Below are 22,290 nucleotides of genomic sequence, written 5' to 3'. Positions count from 1 at the left end.
ATTATTTGGCAAGTTGTTCAGTGGAACACCAAGATATTCTTAAGGAAGATGCATATATCTTTTAAAATGTTATCATCGAAGTGGATTTTTAAAAATGAGGACATGAATACCTTTACAAAGTATTCAGGGAAAAAGAGAGAAAAATAAATTTAGATTGTGTATATATATATAAAGTGTATTTCAAAAGATACACATTAATTTTTTTTATTCCTTAAGTAAAAGGAGCAGATGTTTAAATTCCTTGCCTTTTATTTTAAAATTTAGAAAATGCTTACAGCTTCCCACACTGAAATTTATACTAAGACAGATAATCTAATCAAGGGATAACAAAATCAAAACAGAATTCTCTTGACAAATCTATTTTCTTGATTTTGAAGTCTCAATGTGTACTCTATAATAAAACTGTTTATAACTGATTCTGCTGTTTGAAAATATTTGCTGATCATTTATCTTGCACCAAGTGACCTCCAGCTCTGAAGATAGGTCAGTGGTAAAATATACAAAGTTGCCCAACTTCATTAAGTTTAAATTCTAATGAGGAAGAAAAGAAGTAATTGATCAGGGACTTTAAAATAGGAGTCTTGTGATATGACTTGGAACTCGAATTGCATACTGTGCTTGCTGTGTGGAGACTGGATTGAAACATAGGGCAATGACAGAAGCTTAAATTCTTTTAGAGCATGGCTGTCCTGCATTTTGAGGGCCTCTGAAAAAAGAATGTGTAATATTTCTCGTTATATCCTCAAGATATCTCTGCAGTAGAGCTTTGGTCTTGTGAGGGAAGTACTATAGTCAGCAAGTGGTGAGGGTGGGAAGGTGAATTTGCAGATACCATCTGGAATGACTTCACCTTAAAGGTAAAGCTGGCAGGATTTTCATACATGTTAGATCCAAAAGTGTGTGCATGCATGTGTGTGTGAGAGAGAGAGATAGAAAGAGCAAGAGAGAGAGAATGAGAATCAGACAGGTACAGAGAGACAATGACAAAGCTGCAGTGACAGAGAGAATTAAAAGGGGACACCAAGAATATTGAGCTGAGAAACTATTAAATGGGAGGTGCCATTAAACAGAATGGGGAAGAGCAGTTTTGGGGAATGTCAGTGGCTCCACATGAACTTATTAATTTTGACATTCCTAACCGACATCCAAACGGAAAAGTCAGTGTTGTGCGTAGTCTAGTGTTACCGCATCAAAGAGAGTATCAGGAAATGAATGACACAAAAATTAGTAAGAAAGCAACGATAAGAAACATAAGTCGAAGTCCTGAATCTAGTGGTTATCTAACATGCAAAAAGTAGTAGGCTGGGCACAGTGGTTCACGCCTGGAATCCCAGCACTTTGGGTGGCCGAGGCAGGCAGATCACCTAAGGTCGGGAGTTTGAGACCAGCCTGACCAATATGGAGAAACTCCATCTCTACTGAAAATACAAAATTAGCCAAGTGTGGTGGCTCATGCCTGTAATCCCAGCTACTCAGGAGGCTGAAGCAGGAGAATCGCTTGAACCCAGGAGATGGAGATTGTAGTGAGCTGAGATTGTGCCATTGCACTCCAGCCTGGGAAACAAGAGCAAAACTTTGTCTCGAAAAAAAAAAGTGATAAAGATGAGAAGAAACCAGCAAAAAAGTACTCGGGGTAATTATCAAAAATGTCCAGGGGAAAGTAGCTTAAGTGTTCTGGAATTCTCTCAAAGAAAGCTTTGAAAAAAGGAGGGAGGGAGAGATTGACTGCGTTCAATGCTACTGATCCATAAATTAAGACAAAGGCTGAGGAATTACGCTTCAATTCGTCATTTCACAATATAGATATCGTTTGCGCTTTGACAAGAGCAAATTTCTTGGAGTGAGTAGGGGAGAAACCATATCGGAGTGGTTTCTCAAAGGAATGCCTGGTCTCTGGATTCTTAAGGAAATGTTTTATTGAACAGTGGAGGCACAAATTGGATTAGTTTTAATTTGTCGGGGTCGGGACACACTCTAAACTTGCGCCTCTGCATGCCTCGCTTTTTAAAGTTGGGTATCCTGTTATCTTTCAATAACAGAATAATCACCTGCAAAACCCACACCCATTTAATGGACGCACTCTACAAAGACTGACACTAGAGGTTGCTGGAGAGGATGTGGTTCCACGTGATATCTTATTGAGTTACTGATGAGTAAGGAAGCTGGTAAAATGTCTCTGGAAAACTCACCATTCCCGCTGTACTTAAACTTTCAGATACCAGACACCAGAAATTCCACATTGTAATATATTTTATGAGAAAAAACAAGGGTCCTGTATTAAAATATTTATTATTATTGAAAATAATCACACTGGGTTTCCTGATTATTTTTATTAGCAAGCCAGTCTCTGCTTGTTTTCAATAGTACAAACTCTATCTAATATATCCATACTGTAGTTTTAATCAACCACTAAGAGAAAGTATTATATTTTATGTCAATTCTACGTTCAGTGCCGAAACCAGCATTTTGTAGATTCCAGAGATTTGTTGAAGAAATAATGAATAACTTAAATAAGTTAATAATTATAGTGTCTATACACAAATAATATATGATCTCAGAATACAGTGATAACATTTGTTATGTAGAAAATGATTTCAATCTCAGTTAAAAATATTTTGGGCGTAGGAGTTACTGTCATATATAGATGCTCACATTGTTTTGTTTATATGAAAATGTTTGTAGTTAATGTACATTTTTGGTATTTAAGCCTTTTGCTCTTGCTGCCACAGCAAATAGTGTGCCCTTTAAGAACAGGTACCTGAGTTTTACTTCATTTTAACAGATTTCTTAATAAAATATATACCATACTATTTGGTTTAACACATAAGCAAAGAGCCATCCACTACACGACTGCCACCCATCCCTCCTCTAATACGGCTCCTGAAGATGTTACTGATAGCAGAGGACTTTGTGTTCAACTTAAGCACTTTATAGCCCTTTCACTTTCAACTAGGTATGAGATAAAATGATTCAGCACCAATAAAACACACACTTCTTTTTTTTTTGTATTTTTAAATTTTTTATTATACTTTAAGTTCTAGAGTACATGTGCACAACGTGCAGGTTTGTTAAATATGTATACGTGTGCCATGTTGATGTGCTGCACCTATTAACTCATCATTTACATCAGGTATATCTCCTAATGCCATCCCTCCCCCTTCCCCCCTCCCCACAATAAGCCCCGGTGTGTGATGTTCCCCTTCCTTTGTCCAAGTGATCTCATTGTTCAATTCCCATCTATGAGTGAGAATATGCGGTGTTTGGTTTTCTGTCCTTGCGATAGTTTGCTGAGAATAATGGTTTCCAACTGCATCCATGTGCCTACAAAGGACACAAACTCATCCTTTTTTATGGCTGCATAGTATTTCATGGTGTGTATGTGCCACATTTTCTTAATCCAGTCTGTCACTGATGGACATTTGGGTTGATTCCAAGTCTTTGCTATTGTGAATAGTGCTGCAATAAACATATGTGTGCATGTGTCTTTAGAGTAGCATGATTTATAATCCTTTGGGTATATACCCAGTAATGGGATGGCTGGGTCAAATGGTATTTCTAGTTCTAGATCCTTGAGGAATCGCCACACTGTTTTCCACAATGGTTGAACTAGTTTACAGTCCCACCAACAGTGTAAAAGTGTTCCTATTTCTCCACATCCTCTCCAGCACCTGTTGTTTCCTGCCTTTTTATTGATTGATATTCTAGCTGGTGTGAGATGGTATCTCATTGTGGTTTTGATTTGCATTTCTCTGATGGCAAGTGATGATGAGCATTTTTTCACGTGTCTGTTGGCTGTATGAATGTCTTCTTTTGAGAAGTGTCTGTTCATATCCTTTGCCCACTTTTTGATGAGATTGTTTATTTCTAGTACATTTGTTTGAGTTGTTTGTAGGTTCTGGATATTAGCCCATTGTCAGATGAGTAGATTGCAAAAAATTCTCTCCCATTCTGTAGGTTGCCTGTTCACTCTGATGGTAGTTTCTTTTCCTGTGCAGAAGCTCTTTAGTTTAATTAGATCCCATTTGTCAATTTTGGCTTTTGTTGTCGTTGCTTTTGGTGTTTTAGACATTAAGCCCTTTTCCATGCCTATGTCTTGAATGGTATTACCTAGGTTTCCTTCTAGGATTTTTATGGTTTTAGGTCTAACATTTAAGTCTTTAATCCATCTTGAATTGATTTTCATATAAGGAGTAAGGAAATCATCCAATTTCAGCTTTCTACCTATGGCTAGCCAATTTTCACAGCACCATTTATTAAATAGGGAATCCTTTCCCCATTTTTTGTTTTTGTCAGGTTTATCAAAGATCAGATGGATGTAGATGTGTGGTATTATTTCTGAGGGCTCTGTTCTGTTCCATTGGTCTATATCTCTGTTTTGATACCAGTATCATGCTGTTTTGGTTACTGTAGCCTTGTAGTATAGTATAAGTCAGGTAGCGTGATGCCTCTGGCTTTGTTCTTTTGGCTTAGGATTGTCTTGGCAATGCGGGCTGTTTTTTGGTTCCATATGAACTTTAAAGCAGTTTTTTCCAGTTCTGAAAACACACACTTCTTAAAGAAGGACTCTTTTTTTTTTTTTTTTTTTTGAGCCTGTTCAACAATACACAGCAAGACAGAGTACACTTCTCATTCCCAGCAAATCAGTGTTGGCACTACACTCTCTACACTCTGAAAACTTGTATTATTGGCTTTCTTACAAACACCGTTTGAGCTTATAATTTAGATGACATCGAATAATGTACAAAAAATATGCTACTTCCTTCCCCTTCACTTCTCTTTTCTTCTTACCAGACAATTGTCAATTGTCTTTTCTCTCCAACTCCTTTCCTCTGTCTACCTGATTTTTGAAAGATTTTCTGCACGTTCCCAACCTTAGTATTGTAGAGACCAAATGTGTGGTCAAACTTCATATGTAGGAATAGTTGAATTATATGCAAGCACTTTTAAAAAACAATTCCTCCTCAGTTTTATGTGATTATTTTATATAATCAAATGTCTTCCAGATATACTTTCCAAACCAGTGGTTGTCAAGCTCCACTTTGTTGTCTAATTTCATCAGAATTCTCCAAAATTCTTATGATAAATACAGATAAATTGGCATAACTCCAGATTTATGAAATCAAAACTTCCAGAACCCAGAAATATGCATTGAAAAAATGTATTCTTCAGGTGATGTTGACGTGATATGGGATCCAAGTTTATAATGCAAAGAAAATTACCTTGCTTGCCCTCCAGTTGACTCTTATATCCAGAGGTCCTCTTCTGCTTTCACATTCTGCTGTATATCCTTCTGCACTTTCCTCCTTCCCCCCTCCACTTCTTCTCATCCAGTTCCCAAGGCCTCCCCCATGGATGCTCCTAAAACTCCAAATGGTGAGTTGCCACTAAAGTTCCCTCTGTCTCATGAACAGGTTATGTGGGCAAATGTAGAATTTAAGCTTGGACCGAGCTGAGTCAAGAGCTGCAATTAAAGATTTCTCTAAATCCAGAGGGGACCATCAAATACTTAAAGAAGATTAGAGATTTCCTGTGAGTGCAAAGGGCTCAGGGTGACCTGATGCTATAGACCAAATTTTATGGTCCCCTCAAATTCATGTGTTAAAATCTAACTCCCTATTTGATGGGATTTAGAGGTGAGGCCTTGCAAGGCGATTCAGTCATGAAGGCAGAGACCATATGAATGGGGTCAGTGTCCCTATCAAACGGACTGCTGAGAGCTCCCTTATCCCTTCTATCATGTGAAGACACAGTACAAAGATGACGGTCTATGAACTAGAAAGCAAACTGTCACCAGACCCAAAACCTGCTCACCATTTGACCTTGGATTTTACTATCTCCAGAACAATAAGAAATAAATTTGTTTCTCTGGTACCTAGTCTATGTCATTCTGTTTTGGCACCCAGATTAGCTAAAGTACCAACATATCAACTTGTACTCATAATTTCTGGAAACTGATGCCAAATCTTTGATGGCAAAATGTGATTGATCTGCTAGAGGAATGAACCTACATGATCCATCTTTCCACAATAAACCAGAGAGTAAGAACAAGGAAAAGTAGGCCAATGTCTTCTAAAAGCCGCACCTGAAAGATTTCCAATAACAGTTGATTAGATGGTAATTCCATCACACAAGCAACCACAGCAAAGAGACACAAAGATCAGAGATTTTCAGGATAGCCTCAAAAACACCAACTGACAACATTAGGGAGTTAAAGAAGATATGAAGTTTCAAAAAGTCAAACTTTATTTAAATGTCATTGTAGAAACTTGTAATTCTAACACTGAATACATTCTAGGGCAGGTGGTGGCACGGCATGGTGACTTTGGGACACAAATGCTGAGTTTCAAAGCTTCGGTTTCTATACCCTTTGGAGATGCCCCCTACCCTCCTTACCCCTGCCCAGCTGTCAAGAAGAGCCTGTCCTGAGAGGCACCTCAGGGACAAACAGCCCAGAAGCCCAGTTCAGCACAGACCTCCATGCCTGGAGGAAGAAGCCACCTCTGGTAGCAGGAGGAGCTGCTGGAACCCCTCCTCCTGGGCTTCTTTTCCTGCTCTCCAGTGTCTCTTGCAGGCAGGCAAACAACTCCAGCGGCAGCAGCAGCAGCAGGCACCTCAGCTGCAGGACCGCAGCTCTGCTAAACGACAGACGCCTCTCTCCAGTGAGGCAGAGGAGCCCAGGTTGCACACCCGGGTCTCTGCCTCCATGCCTCCCACAGTGCCCAGTACTGAGAGTAGAATGGCAGCTGCTGGCTGGAGCCGTGCTGGCCACCCCCCTCTTCCACCTCTTGCTTTAGCCATGCTTTCAGCTACAGGGGTGAGGCCAGTGGCTAGAGCAGGTGCCACGATGTCAGGCAGCTCCTTAATGGGCTGGTCCTTGGCAGGACCAGGCAAGGGCAGGAGGGGAGCTGCCTCTAGCTCCAGTTCTGTCCCAGAAGGGGGTCTTCCCCTAGTGCTGGCACTGGCTCATCAGATGGTGCTGGAAGGTCCTGTATTGCTGCACACTGAGCAGGAGCTGAAAAAGAAGAAAGAGTTCCCAATGTCAGTCACTTTTCACTGGAATTTCCACACATGGAAACAACCTCACTAAATGAAAGGAATTCCAACCAGAAAACATTGCTCCCAGAAAGTCTCCAAAACTACAGGCCACCTCACCATGTGCCTGTGCCTAGAGGAAGTCCAGAGGCTCCAGCTGGCCAAGGACAATGCACAGATGTGGCCCTGACAGGATAACATGTGAGGCCTGGCCTGGCAGGACTTGCCCTGGGCTGCCCTGTGGTACCTGGGAGCACCTTTGGCCAGAGGCGCCTGGGGTGAGGAATGAGCCAGTGTCAGCATGGTGGGAAAAGGCTCTCACTCTGGGCCCTCCTTAAGAAGGAGCCTCAAGATGTGGGGCTGCAGCATGAGAATTTCATGCTCTCCTGAGCGTCTCCCACCAAGGGAGCTGGCTGCAGGGCTGTCCCTATGATGTGGGTGCCTGGTTACCAGAGTTCTAAGTTCCAATGGGGTCTGTCACCAAGGAAGTGAACTCACTTCTTTAAGGTTCAGTATCCTTGACTCCTTCCTTCCATAAAACCTACTCAGAACTCTCTGGGCTGCTGGCCGCTCACCCTCCCCCCAGGTCAGTTCCTTACCTGTACACAGGTAAGTCCACCCAGGGCCTGCTTGTACACCTGTGCCTGATGTGCACCTGAGGCCTAGGAATCGACTTGGGGCCTGTGATCCAACAGGGGCTTAATGTTGATTAAACTAATTTTGATTATTCCTATAGGGAAGAGAAGGCCTTGTAGCAATAAGAAGCACAGTGTCACATGAAATATGCAAAAATGATCAAAATCTTATGGAAGAAAAGTATCAATTTTAATCACTGAAATGTTAACTTTTGATAAATATTTAAGTTTATAAGGAAAAATAAAACCATGCAGATTAAACCAAAGTTGCAGGGAATGCTATAGAGTTTCTCGCTTGTGGATTGAACACGGAAATGTCCCACCTACTTATGGTCATAATTTTCTACCTTAATCTTCTTCTTCTTACGATTAATAGAAAAAATACCATGACAATGATGGTGATGATGGTTGAAGCACACAACCGAAGTTTAGTGACAGAAACATCAGGTGCTCCAGTTACAGTGCAGCCGTTCTTATTGGGGTGTGAAAATCAATCTTGTGTTCAATATACATGGGAAACAGGAGTACATGTGGGGAGAACTGCATTTCACTGGACTAAGTTTTTTTCTCAGAAGAGCTACAGTTCATCCTTCACTCTCCATTCTGTGATCAAAAACCATGGAACAGAAACGAGCATTTCAACCTGAGACTCAGTTACCAGAAATGCACCTGCCCCACCTCCCCACGACCATATATGCCACCTTTCTGTGCTGAGCCAGAAGGGTTCACATATGGCACAGACTGATGCTGGACTCCATAGTTTTCATCTTCCCAGGTGTCAGGTGTTTTGTGGTCACCTGGAGGAGGGAAGCTCCTGGATTCCGTCTTCTTCACCAGCAGGGGGCAGCAGAGCTGCAGTCAGAAGTTAGTCTGGGGCTGCCCAGGAGGAGTCTAAGAGGGAGGCCAGTCCTGAAGGCTCAACAGGTGTTTGAGGATCGGTCCTGGGTCTGGAAGCCCAGTAAAGTGCATCCTATCCCCTCAGGCTGCAGTAAACCTGTCCTCAGTGATACCTTCACACAGCGTCACCCAACTGACAGGAGTCAGGGAACAGTGAGGGCCTCACCTGGGAAATGCAGCTGGAGGTGCCTGGGCCCTGGTGTCAGCCTGGGCAGCTCCCACAGGGCTGGGATTCCCTGGGAGACGCCCCGAGGTCGAGGTGCTCTAGGAGGAGGGCACAGTGTGAGGAAAAAGGATTTCCAAGGGCCCGAGCCCTTCACCTAGTATTGCTGCCTGAGCCTCCTGCCCCTCTCAGGGTCTTGTTCCTCTCTGTTCAGCAACAATCTCTGAGCTCAGCCATCCAGCACTGCTGGGAGCTTGTGGCAGCTGAGAGCTGTGCCTTCACTGGGAAGTGTGGTTCAGCGCAGAAAACTGCCTCCTCCGGGTTTATGTCCTTCCTCAGCGAGGTTAGGTTTCATGACTACCTGAGGCCAAGTTCTTGGCTCTGCCTCCATATAGGAGGAGTTGAAAATCCTCCCAGCTCCACAGCTCCCTGTAGGAAACACTGAGGCCTCAATGTGCGTCAGGGTCTCCTTCTGCCCAGTGTTGCCTCCCTCACCTCCTTTCACACCCTCTGTGCATGCAATTCCCCTTCTCAGAGTCTGCTTCCGGGGAACCCAAATTAAGATCACCAGCCACCCCCAACATGGGCCATGCGGGACCTCAGGAAGTCACTGTACACTAGAAAGCGCCCGTTTATTCCTAAATTAGCATTGTGAGTATCCAAATGCCCAATGAGATCAGAGTGTTTCTTGCATTTGTATGGAATGCAAAGGGAGCCTGAGTTGCCAGGTGTTCTGGGTTCTGAGGCAGAGTTGGAGTCAGATCCCCCCACAAAGAAACTCAGGGCAGGAGGAGCAGCCTCACCCCATGCAGGGACCACAGATGTACCCAGAGGGGGAGCTGCAGGATGGACACTGTCCACCTCCACGCTCCACACCCTGGGCAAAAAATCATTCTTTCCACCCCTCCTTCAGCCTATCCAAGTTGACACTTAAAAAGCCACTGCAGCCCACGCGTGTCAACAGGAAACCCATTCACATGTCCATCAGCCACACAATCTCCACAGATTCTTCAAAACATAATAGCAATAGCCATGCAAAGTGTATATAAGATGTCTCAAATAATTGTACTTAATTACATATGAAGGTGATACTATTTTTGATATGCTAGGTAAATAAAGTAAATTATTTAACTCATTTTCTTCTTCTCTTTGTATTTCTAATGCGATGACTAGACATCCGGTTTCCCATGAGGCTCACATCATATTGTGAATGGACAGTGCTGGTCTGCACCCCTTCAGGATACAGAGGCTGTGGAGTGACCTGGTGCAGGAAGCCCCGTCTCCATCCATAAGTCATTGTTGTGAACCCAGGGAGAGGCGCTGGTGCAAGAGAGATGAGAACCCAGGGGTGAACCACCTGTTTGTGCAGGGGACTGAGCCTTCACTTCGAGCCAAATAATTTGCTTTCCTATCTTCAATCCTGAATAAGAGGGCTCTCTGGTCTTCTTTTTGTTTTCAAGTTTGTGCCCCTTCAAGTTTCAGGCTGTCTGGATCCCAGCTAGGGGACACTGAGGAAATCCAGGAGTCTCACACTGACTGTTCTATTCCATCTACTGGGGCCATCCCAAACTGCAGCGTACCATTGCCTGTCCTGGTGCTCAAATAGCTGCTCCATGCACTTGTTGTGGTTTCAGACATGAATCTAGGTGGGAAGATGGGATAGTGTATGTTATAATATTTAAATGGAACCTGAATCCATTAATATTTATTTTAACATGAAACATTAAAAGAATTTTGTCATAAGCAATGGGGAAAGAGGAAAAGATAATAAAATCCTTTTGAGGAAAAAAGCAAAAATGTATTTATTGGATGTGTGTGTGTCTTCAGTGTTGCAGGGCTGAGAGAGGTCAGCTTTAGGTTGCCCTGAGGAAGTGGTCGGATGGGGAAAAGCAAAACAGCAGGAAAGATGCATCTCTGTGACCTGACACGTAAATCACAGTAAAATGGAAACAAATCTTTCAATAAATCAAATATTCACAATAAATATCACTGTGGTGCACACAGAAATGCCTGTTAACAACTTTCCCTTCATCCTGCCGGCTCATATCCCCATAGATCACCTGTGTGCAGAGTGGACCCTGTGGTCCCCATTTCTCAGGCTGAGAACTAGAGAGTGGGAAGAACAAGCGGCCTGCTCGTGGGTGGGAAGGACAGGATTGAGAGTAGTGGACTCGGGCTCAGGACTGTGGCCCTGATCAGTCCTCAGTGTTCTCTCCACAGGTCCCTCCCACATGTGCCCGTGTGGATGTGGGTGCACTGCCTGGGACGGCTGATTTGCTCCAGGGATTCAACGTGGCAGATGCTTCAGCACAAAGCCTGCAGCTGGGGAGACCAGAGACCAACGCCGCCTGGCAGAGGGGTCCACAGGGTGGGCAGCCCCATTTCCTGACAGGAGAAACAGCCTGGAGGTGGGTGCCAAGCAGAGGGCACTGCAGGGTGTGCCAAGGCCTGGAGGGTCACAGAGCCACAGGCACCTCACAGCAGAGACACTGAGGGCCAGGCGCTCACTCAGGTAAGGGATTTCAGCAGATCTTTCTCTCCTGAGGAAATCAGGTACAATAAAAGTAAGTTCCTGCCATCAGAATAAACAAACAGGGACTTTGATCTCCTCAGCTGAACCCCACTGTCCAGGGAAGCAGAAGCTTCTGAGCCCAGGCCCAGGTGAGGGTGGGGTGAGGAGAGGAGCTCAGGACACAGATTTGCATGGAGGCCCCGCCCTCCTCCGAGGCAGAGGGGATAACACAGGTCTGGGGGCAAGTCCAGAGCTGGGATCTCAGGAGGCAGCGCTCTCAGGACGTCTCCACCATGGCCTGGGCTCTGCTCCTCCTCACCCTCCTCACTCAGGGCACAGGTGACACCTCCAGGGAAGGGGCTTCAGGGGTCTCTGGGCTGATCCTTGGTCTCCTGCTCCTCAGGCTCACCTGGGCCCAGCACTGACTCACTGGAGTGTGTTTCTCCCTCTTTCCAGGATCCTGGGCTCAGTCTGCCCTGACTCAGCCTCCCTCTGTGTCCGGGTCTCCTGGACAGTCGGTCACCATCTCCTGCACTGGAACCAGCAGTGACGTTGGTGGTTATAACTATGTCTCCTGGTACCAACAGCACCCAGGCAAAGCCCCCAAACTCATGATTTATGAGGTCAGTAAGCGGCCCTCAGGGGTCTCTGATCGCTTCTCTGGCTCCAAGTCTGGCAACACGGCCTCCCTGACCATCTCTGGGCTCCAGGCTGAGGACGAGGCTGATTATTACTGCAGCTCATATAGGAGCAGCAACACTTTCCACAGTGATCCAATTTCATGAGGAACTGAGACCAAAACCTGCCCTGGGTTCTCAGGCTCCCTTTTTGCTCTGAAGATGCTTCCTCACCCAGTGCAAGTGGCTTCCTGCAGTGCGGCCTTGAGAATTCTCCTCTCTCAGCTCCATCCCTTTCCACTATAAAATCTGAAAGGAAACCTGTCCTGTGGTTTCTCATCCAGGTCAGGGACAGCTTCCTGATGCTTGTGTGCTGTGGTCCCTGAATGTGCAACTCTTCCTAGCTCTTCAAATGCAGGGACAGTGACAAGGAGCTGACTGATTGATGCAGTCACTGCTTTTTTCAGGGATGTCTCCAACCTAAACACATCACCATCTCCCACACTGTGTGTAGAATTTTAGTCAACTACATTCTAATGGTTATCGCCACAACTTTGATCTTAAATAACAGTGCAGCGAAATCCGTATACAGCCTCCTTTGAGTTCCTGTGTGAATATGAGCATAGGGTTCATTTCTAAAAGTGAAATTGCTGTGTCAGAAAGATGTGTGCTTGTAATTTTCACCCTCTGTTGTCAGAGTCCCCTCCAGAGGGGTTCTACCAATTTTCAATGCCAGCCAGAAGTACTTGTTCAGAGTATATTGTTGAAAGTGTAAATTTTTGCCAAGCTATCAGACTGAAAAATGGTACCTTGTTTTTCAATGGTACCTATAACAAGGTATATAGTTTTACTTTTGAGTCTCCTGTTCTGCTTAAGTGTGGGCCCTTTCACAAATAGTTCGGTACATTTTCCTTTTTAAGATTTGGTCAACTTTTTCTTAAATATCCAGATAAGAAGAATTTGAGTCTTTGTGGGCAGGCACTGTTGTTCACGCCTGTAATCCCAGCACTTTGGAATAAAACGATGGGTGAATTGATTGATATCAGGAGTTTGAGATTAGTTTAGGCCACACAGTGAACCCTCATCTCTATTAAAATAAAAAACATAGAAATAAATGTAAAAAACAATTATTTTAGTCTTTGTGGTTCAAGAATCAACTTTGGGGATATTCCATAGGTATGTGTAGCATTATTTACAATGCAACCATTTAAAATGATAAAAAAACAACGGTCAACTATGGGCCACACAAAAACAAGGCCAGGGATGGCCATAGGATGTGGTTGAACAGCCCCTAGTTTGTAGGTTTATCTGAGGGTTGAAAATTCCACCAGCATATGATCTAGGTGGGGATCTCTCTGTGAGGGTCACTGTATTTCACCTCCTGTATTAGGCTGAGGTCTTCCACTGGATAAGAACATGCTCACATCATATTTGATGGGCTCATGGGTTTGCCCAAGAGAGCCCTGTGTCACAGTCACATAACTTTTATCTGCATTGCTTGCTCTGAGTTTTGGGAGAGCTTTAATGTATCAGGAATAGACTCCTCCTAAGGCAAAAGTCTGAGGGAGAGGGATGGGCAGGTGGGCAAGAAAGCTTGTACCAAAGCTGGAACATCCAGGGCAGGCTCAGAGAGAAGGGTCCTAATATCAGCATTTGACTGAAGCCAAAAGAAGAGGAGAATATGCAAGTTCTGAGAATAAGAAATAAGTAAATAAATAGTTTAAGTTTTGAATGTATTGAATATTGTTATACTGCATGAAAATTCTAGAACAGAATTTAACAATGGGATAAGGAAGAGAGCTTGAGATGTTAAAAGTATAAAGATCCCAAGCCAAGTTGCCAGAAGAAGAACAGGGCTTTTTGGTGGAAATATGTTTATGCTGCAAATTACCTTTTCCTATAAAATTATTTTTTAGGAATAAGGAAACATCCCATGGAACATTCTTTTTTTTCTACACTCAAGACCACCCTCACCTCACAAGGGAATCTCAATATCAAATAGAAAAAATAATGCACTTTTGTATAACCCTTAGGAGACTCTTTATTTGCACAGCAAAATGTGGATGCTTAATGGTAACATTGGAAATAGTAGTTTAATATGCAAATGTGATGAATTTTCTTTTGACTATACCATATCTGTCTGCAATTTATCTTTCTTAATAAGGACATACTCTATTCTTAAAACAATTTAACTTGTGTTATATTTTGTTCTATTTTCTGTATCAGCTTCTTTTTCCCAAACACTGGCAAAAATATTCCATGGCTAATGATTATTAAATTCAACTTATGGATATTTAGATTATTTAAATTATTTCACGAGTGGACAGATGTGATCTTCCCAAATGTAACTCACAGATGTCTCTGACGCTGACTCGCTCTTCTCTTCCAATCTCAGCAAACAAAGTGGGAAAGTTGACATTTCTGAACACCCAGATGACAACAGGAGAGAGGAGGTGAAACCCCCTAAAGCTGTTATCCTTTAAACCCCCAGGATGAATCACCCTGGAGAATCCCCCACACATAAGGCTTCTGTTTCTGTGCAATCCCCCACCCCACAGTTTATGTGTCACAGATAGTGGCACATCCTTACTGTAAGGGGTTGTCTGAATAATGCAGCCCTCAGGAGCTTGGCTTTGAGGGGCAGCCAGGTTTATCCTTGAAGCACACTTCTGTTACCTCCAGCTGTGTGGGCGTAAACAAGGCATTTAATTTCTCAGAAAACTATCCTTATGAGAGGTTAAAAACCTCTGAGAAAAAAAGTTAGACAAGAATTCATAGTCATTCTTCACTATTGAGGCTGCAGGAATGTCACTTAATCATGTTTGTAAAGTGCATAACATACGGTCTGACACACCCCAGCTGCTCCTGAGTTGGCAGCAATTATTCCCGACATCACTCACGACAACTGGGCCTGGAATGGGGAGGGAGGGAAGGCAGTGCAGAGGGTTTCAGAGGGTTAAGAAAAGGGAGACTTTAATGATTTAAAATGAAGGCCTGGGAGTGGAGGCGAGCATCCTGGGACATTCTCCTGCCAACTCTCACAATGTCTCAGAAACTGTTCCAAGGTGAAATCTACTAGAGAGCTAAGGGAGGAGTCTGCAGAATCAATGTCATGGACGAGGCAGTGGAGAGTCAGTGGGGAAGGAAGAGAGCTGAGCTCATTTGAAGGGTGTTTATTATCTTCTGGCCCTAGAGTCCTTGGCCATCCCTCTATGACCAGGGCCTCAGATAAGCAGAGAGCTTATCTGCTTCTCCCCTCCAACCATAGTTCCTGGTTATCCTGAGCCCAGGTTAGTGCAGCTGTGGCCTTTGCATTCTATGAGCCTATTTGACTCCCCTTTGTACTCAATTGACTGACCTGGAGGAAACAGTAGGGGGTTCCCCTGCTCTCTGTCCCCAGGGTCCCTTCCTTTCAGTGGCACCAGCCCAGCCCTAATGCCCATCCATCTGTGCCTGCCCAGTCAGGCCTCCATGCAGCCCACTGTAATGGCCACAGGTCAAAAACTGATTGTCAGTCTTGAGCAGATTGCCATGACTCTTTCTGCAAAACTGAGCATCTCACCCAGCACCAGGACATCACAAGCAAGGCCAGCTGTAGGAAGGCAAGCAGGAGAGTAATGTCCATCACAAAGGAGTTCTGCTGGGACACATTCTGATGACGTCTCTCAAAATGGTTCAGGTGTCTGCAATTGCAGGCCCAGAGAACAGGACTGCAGGCTGGAAGATGTGATCCCTTTCTCCTGTACACAAAGCAGTGCCATGTGTGCATGTGTGTAAATGCATATGCTGTGTGTGTGTGTGTGCATGTGAGTAAATGCATATGCCTGTGTGTGTGCATGTGTGTAAATGCATATGCCTGTGAGTTGGTGTGTGTGCCTGTATGTAAATGGATATGCTGTGTGAGTGTGTGTGCACGTGTGTACACGAGCATGTTGGTGTTGCCAGGGAGTGCTGGCAGTGTCAAATGTCCCAGACTCAAAACTTTTCTATTTTTCTCACTTACCTTCTCCCTCAGACGTGCTTCTGGGTTAAATGAGTTCATGTGGGCAAGGCCCACAAACAGTCAAGGCACAGGCCATAGTCACTGCTGAGTCAGTGTCATCAAATATTGTTATGCTTATATAGAACCTTGTCCAGGATGGGCCACAAGTACACATCCTGACAGAGCAGCAGAAGGGGGACTGAGACAAAACAATGGCCAGGGCCCTGGCAACACGGAGACACCTTCCCACCCTGTGAGCTTCACAGACAACCGTGGGTATAGGATACCGGCATTCCTTTAAGATTGTTCTAATAAACAGTGACAATCACTCCCCTATGAGACATGAGAAGAAGAATTCCACATGAATCAGCCCCATAAAGCCCACACTGAAGCCTGCTGAGTTCTCTCCAGTCCAGCGCGATGGACGAAGCATTTTCATGGGGACTTTTGAGAGTACGGAGAAGGCCTGAGGAAACCATGCTCAGCTGTGGGCTCCAGAGACAAAGCTCTAGGATGTCTCCCCATGCCTAGAACATTCACCTGCCACCTCTCCTCACTCTTTGCACAGATGCTGCCCCAGGGAAAGCCCCCACAGGACCGTAAGCCTAGTCCTGACCCTGAGCTCAGCCCAGGTGATGCTTCAGGAGATGGGACCCTGAAAATGAGCCCCAAAGTCTCCTCAACCTGTAGGCTCTGTGGTTTCCTAAAGACTCAGTTACCCCCAGTAGAGATGGCCGTGAGACACCTGTCCCCACCTGCTCAGGAGACAGTGGAGCAGGCAACAGTGCAGAGAGAACCAGCAGGAGCCGGGCCAGGCCCTGCATCCAAAGCAGCCCCCAATTCCCACAGATTCTCCAGCTCTACCCTGGGGTATATCCCCCACCTTCTGGAGGCTGAGGTGGGCTCCTCAGCATGGCTAGGCTATGACAGGGGACGTCAGTGTGTTCACAGGACACATCCCTGAAGCCTGCCTGGCCCTGATGTCCCCTCCCTCCCCACCCTGGTTAAGCTCTGCCCTGAAGCACCCAGTTTCAGAAATCAGGACACTTGGGTCAGCTCCTGGACTTGCCCCCACTGTTTTCTGTTCTTCTGAGCCACTTAGTCTCTTTGGGCCACAGTGTTACCTGCTGCAAAGTGAGGAGGCTTATACTGAGCTGAAGAAGCCTTTTTCTTCATTCAAAATTAAAAGATAGAAGAGCAATGAATGTCATATTAATTAAAGCCTGATGAGGGGATGTCATTCAATGGGCTTCAGTGGGTTTCAGACATGGAACTTCTTGTCTTTCCTCTGCAGGGATTCCAAGAAACGAGCTCAAAAGATCTTGTTTTCTGTATGGTGGGAACAGCAGCCCCCAGCTGAGAATAAGCAGGAGAGTCCCAGTTTCATCAGGAAAACAGACTAGACTAGTGTAGAAATCCTCCCGGCACAAGCTCTGAGAAGTGTGCAATGAAATAACCGTACACATGAAATTGATGGTGCCGACGATGGTGATGTTAGCTCACAACAAAGTTGCAGTGCAAGAAACATGCAGTGATGGCAATCAATCATAGCTGCTCTTACTGGGTGGGAGGTGCACCAGTTTGCATCCTAAGTGCATAGGAAACCTGGGTCCCTGTAGGATGGCACATGCGTCTCTCTAAACGTTGAAACTTTTGCAGAAGAGCTTCAATTAACTCACTCTAATTAGTCCTGACTGAACAAAATCACTAGAGAAGGGCATTTCAACCCTGAGACACTTTTATAGCAATTGCACCTGCCCCACCTCCCTGCACTGCAGGTGTGACCTCTCTGTGCTGGGCTGGGCAGGGCAGATTGGGTCACACTGGCACAGAATGGGACTGGACTCTCTCGTCCTCAACTTCTGAGGTGACAGGTGCTGTGGGGTCACCTGGAAGAAGAAATCTCCTGGGCTGAGTCTCCTCCACCAGCTGGGGGCAGCAGAGCTGTAGCCAGGAGCAGTCAGGAGAGAGGCTGGGGCTGCCCAGCTGGGGCAAAGAGGAAGGCCAGCCTGGGGTTCAACAGGTGTCCAAGAATCGGTGTTCAGACTGAAAGTGAAGACAGTTCATCCTATCCCCTCAGGTTATAGTGACCACGTTCTGAGGGTCAGACTCATACAGTGTCACCCAAGGACACCAACAGAAGCCTGGCACAGTGAAGGCCTCACCTGGGAAATGCAGCTAGAAGAGGCTGAGCCCAGGTGTCAGCTTGGGCAGCTTCCTCAGGAAGAGGATTCTCTGGGAGATGTCCCGAGGTCGAGGTGCTCTAGGAGGGGGCACAGTGTGAGAGCATGGGGCTCCCAGGGCCCGAGTCCTTCATCCAGGATGGCTGCCTGAGCCTCCTGTAACTCTCAGGGCCTTGTTCTGTCCTGTCCAGCAGTGTCCTGGGGAGCTGTGCCCTCTGTCCTGGGCACTTCCAGATATACCGGCCCCCTCCTCCCTCTGCCTTTCCTTCCAGCTCCAGGTGGACTCTGACTCAGGGGGCAGCTCCTGTGCTCAGGGGAGTAACAGGTGGGTGGGGTGAAGCATTTTGGGGCCCTGATCCCTGCATGGAGCATCCTCAGGAGCATCCCTCAGGAGATGCTTTCCAGAGGGACAGGGCTCCTCCCCTGCTTCAGGCCACAGCCTTGACCCTGGCGCTGTCCATGTTCAGTGATGGGACAACGACCAGGAGTCTGGCTGGAGTAACCAGGAACCACCCACCCTCTGGAGCTCACGTGCTGTGCAGAGACCATGGGGCCTAAAGTTAGATTGTCAGTCCAGTATGGTTTTCTGCTACTTTTTGCAAGTTTTCATATAACATTGATGAGAAAAACATATATAAATTCTGGCTGAGCTAAGGGTGTCAATGCTAAATCTCTTGTGGCAATAAGGGGTGATGTAGAAGGAGCAGCACCATGGCTGAAATGAGACCAGAGGCCCTGTTGACTCCACAGGGGTGTGTGCTTGCTTAAATGACCCAACTATTCCTACTGAAGTAATTAGCAAGTGTCCTGATGACACAGCGCAGCATTTAAATGGAATGAACAAGAGGGAACTGAGTTGAGGGACCAGCAGAAGGAAGATGATGGGTCCCTGGTCCAAGGGCTGCTGAGTCAGGTGTCATCATGATCTCTCAGCAGAGGCCAGCTCAGCCCCATGGCCAACCTCCTGGAAGGTCCACAGCTCTGCTGAGCCTGGTCCAGGACAGACCCCAGGTCAGTGAGGTTTGGGACAGTGGTCATGAGATCAATTCCCAGAAAGGTGACTGTGATCACAGAGCTTGAAGGCTGCAGCTGATTTTCTAATCTGAGACCCTGCTTCTTCCTCCTGTCTCCTGTGCTGCCACTGCAGCTGGTTTGAGTCACATCTCTCCAGGAGGAGTCTCAGAGGACGTAAATTTGCATAAACACTAAACACTGACTGCCCCCAAAAGCCTGAGAGGGAATAAGAGCGGTCTGGGGAGTCCAGCTGTGCTGTGGTTCTAGGAGGAAGAGCTCTGGGTGTCTCACCATGACCTGGACCACTGTTCTGCTCCCCTTTCTCACTCTCTGCACAGGTGCTGACCCCTGGCCCTGCCCCAGGCTCAGTCCCCACAGATCCCAAGTTGAGCCTACCCTGAATCCTGAGTAAAGCCCAGACACAGCCTCTGGGTGGGACTCCTGGGAATGGGTCCTTCATCTTCAAGCCCCCTCTCCTGTTCTTCTTTGCAGGCTCTGAGGCCTCCTATGAGCTGACACAGCCACCCTCAGTGTCAGTGTCCCCAGGACAGACGGCCAGGATCACCTGCTCTGGAGAAATACTGGCAAAAAAATATGCTCGGTGGTTCCAGCAGAAGCCAGGCCAGGCCCCTGTGCTGGTGATATATAAAGACAGCGAGAGGCCCTCAGGGATCCCTGAGCGATTCTCTAGCTCCAGTTCAGGGACAACAGTCACCTTGACCATCAGTGGGGCCCAGGCAGAAGATGAGGCTGACTATTACTGTCAATCAGCAGACAGCAGTGGTAATCATCCCACAGTGACACAAGCATATGGGGAAGTGAGACATAAACCCCTCCCTCTCTATTTCATCCTCTTCTGTGAAATAGAAGAGGGACAAAGACTGTGGACAAAGCCATGAGCAGGATTGGCCCAATTCAACTCAATCTGAGACCCCCCAGGCTGCCCTTCCCTCCAGCCCTCCAGGCAGGCTCTGCAGAGGAGTCAGTCAGGAGTGGATTTGCATCTTGCAGGATCAGGCTGTCCTGTTTCTTTACCTGGGGTTTGAGTTGTTGATGGAGAGTCTGAGCGGAAAGACAGACACAGGGAGACATCCATGCAGGCATATCCAGAGGGACGTGGGGAACTCTCAGGTCTCAGTTCAATGCAGTCATTGTTGTATCCCCTGGGAATGCATTTCCCCAGTGCACTTAAGACCTCTAGACCCACAGAGCCTGAGGTCAGGAGGAGAGGATGTTAAATTTTTGCTAATGGATCACTAAAGGCATTTTTGAGTGGAGCCACTACAATTTACTCCTTGATTCTGGGCACATGGATCCTGACTGTGGGAGAAATAGCATCATATATTGGACACTGTTGCACAGCACACGCCCCATTCTGGAAGACATTGCCCAACCCTACACATACTTGCCACTTGCCTGGTTCGGTCATGGAGTCTTCAAGTTGTCATTAAACTATTCATATATGCCACATGCCTCAGAATGTTGGGGACAGTAGTAAGACTCTTGAATGCCATGAGAAAATGCCCATAGTCGTTTGTTTGCTGTGAAATGAGTTCCTTGGTCAGAACCTCCTGTGGAATACCATCATGATGGGTGTGTCGTTCTGTAATCCAGAGATAACAGTTTTGGCAGAAGCACTTCTGTCAATGAAAGCAAATCCTGTGTAGAGTAAATGTCAATTCTAGTAAGAAAAAGAGCTATCTCTGCCATGATGGAAGAGCTCTAATGAAATTAATATCAAGCAGGCCCCTGACTGTTTTCCACAGAGAAGGTCATCCTGTAGGAATCTCCGTGTTGGTCTCCGCTATTGACAGATGGTCACTCCGCAGTTGCTTCAGCCAGGCCAGCTCGAGTTAGTGGAAATTAACATTGGTGAGCCCATTGTCAGCCTCTATCCCTGCCACCATGGGCACTATTTTATGGATCCCATTGGACAATGACAGGAGTGGTTGAGGGACGCTGCCTGGTGTCCATAGAACAGGTTACCCTATTATCTGATTAACAAAATCACTTCCTTTTCACATCAGACTTGGTGAGTATTTGCATATGGAAAATAACTCTCATGCTTTCTGCCCACCGGAGGAGGTCTACCAACACATCTCTACCCAGATATCTTTGTGATCAACATTCTTATTGTGTCTCTCCCAAGCCCCTGAATATACCTGACCATCTTCCAGGACCCTTCACAGCCCACGAATTAGGAACCTCTGCCCATCTCTTTGCAGGTGACATGAACCATTTTCACTGCTTAAAATTCTGCTTTAAGGAGAATGTTTTTCCACTACTGCTGTTCAGGTATTCTCAGAGGCCAGGTGGAGTACAGTACTGTCCACACCAGTGGTGGCTGCATGTCCTGTAGAAACCTCTGTAACCCCAGTGTAAGTGCCTCCTCCTAGGCAGCTGATCTCAGGGAGCCCCTCAGGAGGCCAAGGCTGTAAGGTGAGAGGATGGCATGGTGCAGGGCTCAGGTCATGACTATTTGGCCAACTCTTCATGCAACTTACTTGGGCCTCATAACCTAGTCCCTCAAGTTACAAATACATCCCTGCCATGTGATTGGGGAGCTGCTGGAAATGGTCACCTGGGAGTATGGTTCAGAACAAGCCTAGCCTATCAGCAACTTGGGCCCCATGGTGAGCTGTGTGGCCACAATGACACAGAACCCCTGCCGAGGCTCAGGAGCCCTCACAGTCTTTCTCAAATGGAGCTTTCTTCTCATTCAAAAAAATAATCAGTAGAGGAAGGCTGCTCACCTGCTTCCAGTCTGGGACTCTAGGACCACCTAGACCACACCCATGATCTTGTGTGATTATTCTGATTCCTTTTTGGCTCAGCTACGCATTATGGCAACCAAACCACAGTGTCACTGACCATAAAATGCCAATCCTCAGCCCCCACGTACCCTGGGATCCCCTCAACCACATCTTGCTACCCAGTTAAAGTTTCAGCAACACTAAGAAAAATGTATTTTTATATTGAGATAGGAAACATTAATTATTTCAATTGTGAAAAATGTATAAGGCAATAATGTGAAAATATTTTAAAAGACATTTTACAAAGGGTGAAAGACCCTCCATTAAACCACTCAATATATTACACTGCAATTGGCCTGCCCAAACCCTGACTTCAGCTCTGGGCTGGGATCTTCTGTAAATGGACCTTTCATCCTCAAGTCCTCTTCTCTTCTCTTCTCCTCTCCTCTCCTCTCCTCTCCTCTCCTCTCCTCTCCCCCCTCCCCTCCCTTTCTCCCGCTCC

At 46.0% G+C, this 22,290-nt stretch overlaps 1 gene segment (V, D, J or C); it reads left to right on the top strand.

The window, feature by feature from the left end:
- The window catches only part of LOC105546086, a 619,418-nt gene that overhangs the window by 333,340 nt on the left and 263,788 nt on the right, over nt 1-22,290 (top strand).

Source organism: Mandrillus leucophaeus, unplaced genomic scaffold (genome assembly GCF_000951045.1).
Source record: "Mandrillus leucophaeus isolate KB7577 unplaced genomic scaffold, Mleu.le_1.0 Scaffold349, whole genome shotgun sequence".
Taxonomy (NCBI): domain Eukaryota; kingdom Metazoa; phylum Chordata; class Mammalia; order Primates; family Cercopithecidae; genus Mandrillus; species Mandrillus leucophaeus.
Note: the sequence above shows the minus strand (reverse complement) of the source record. Positions and strands in the feature narration are given on the sequence as shown.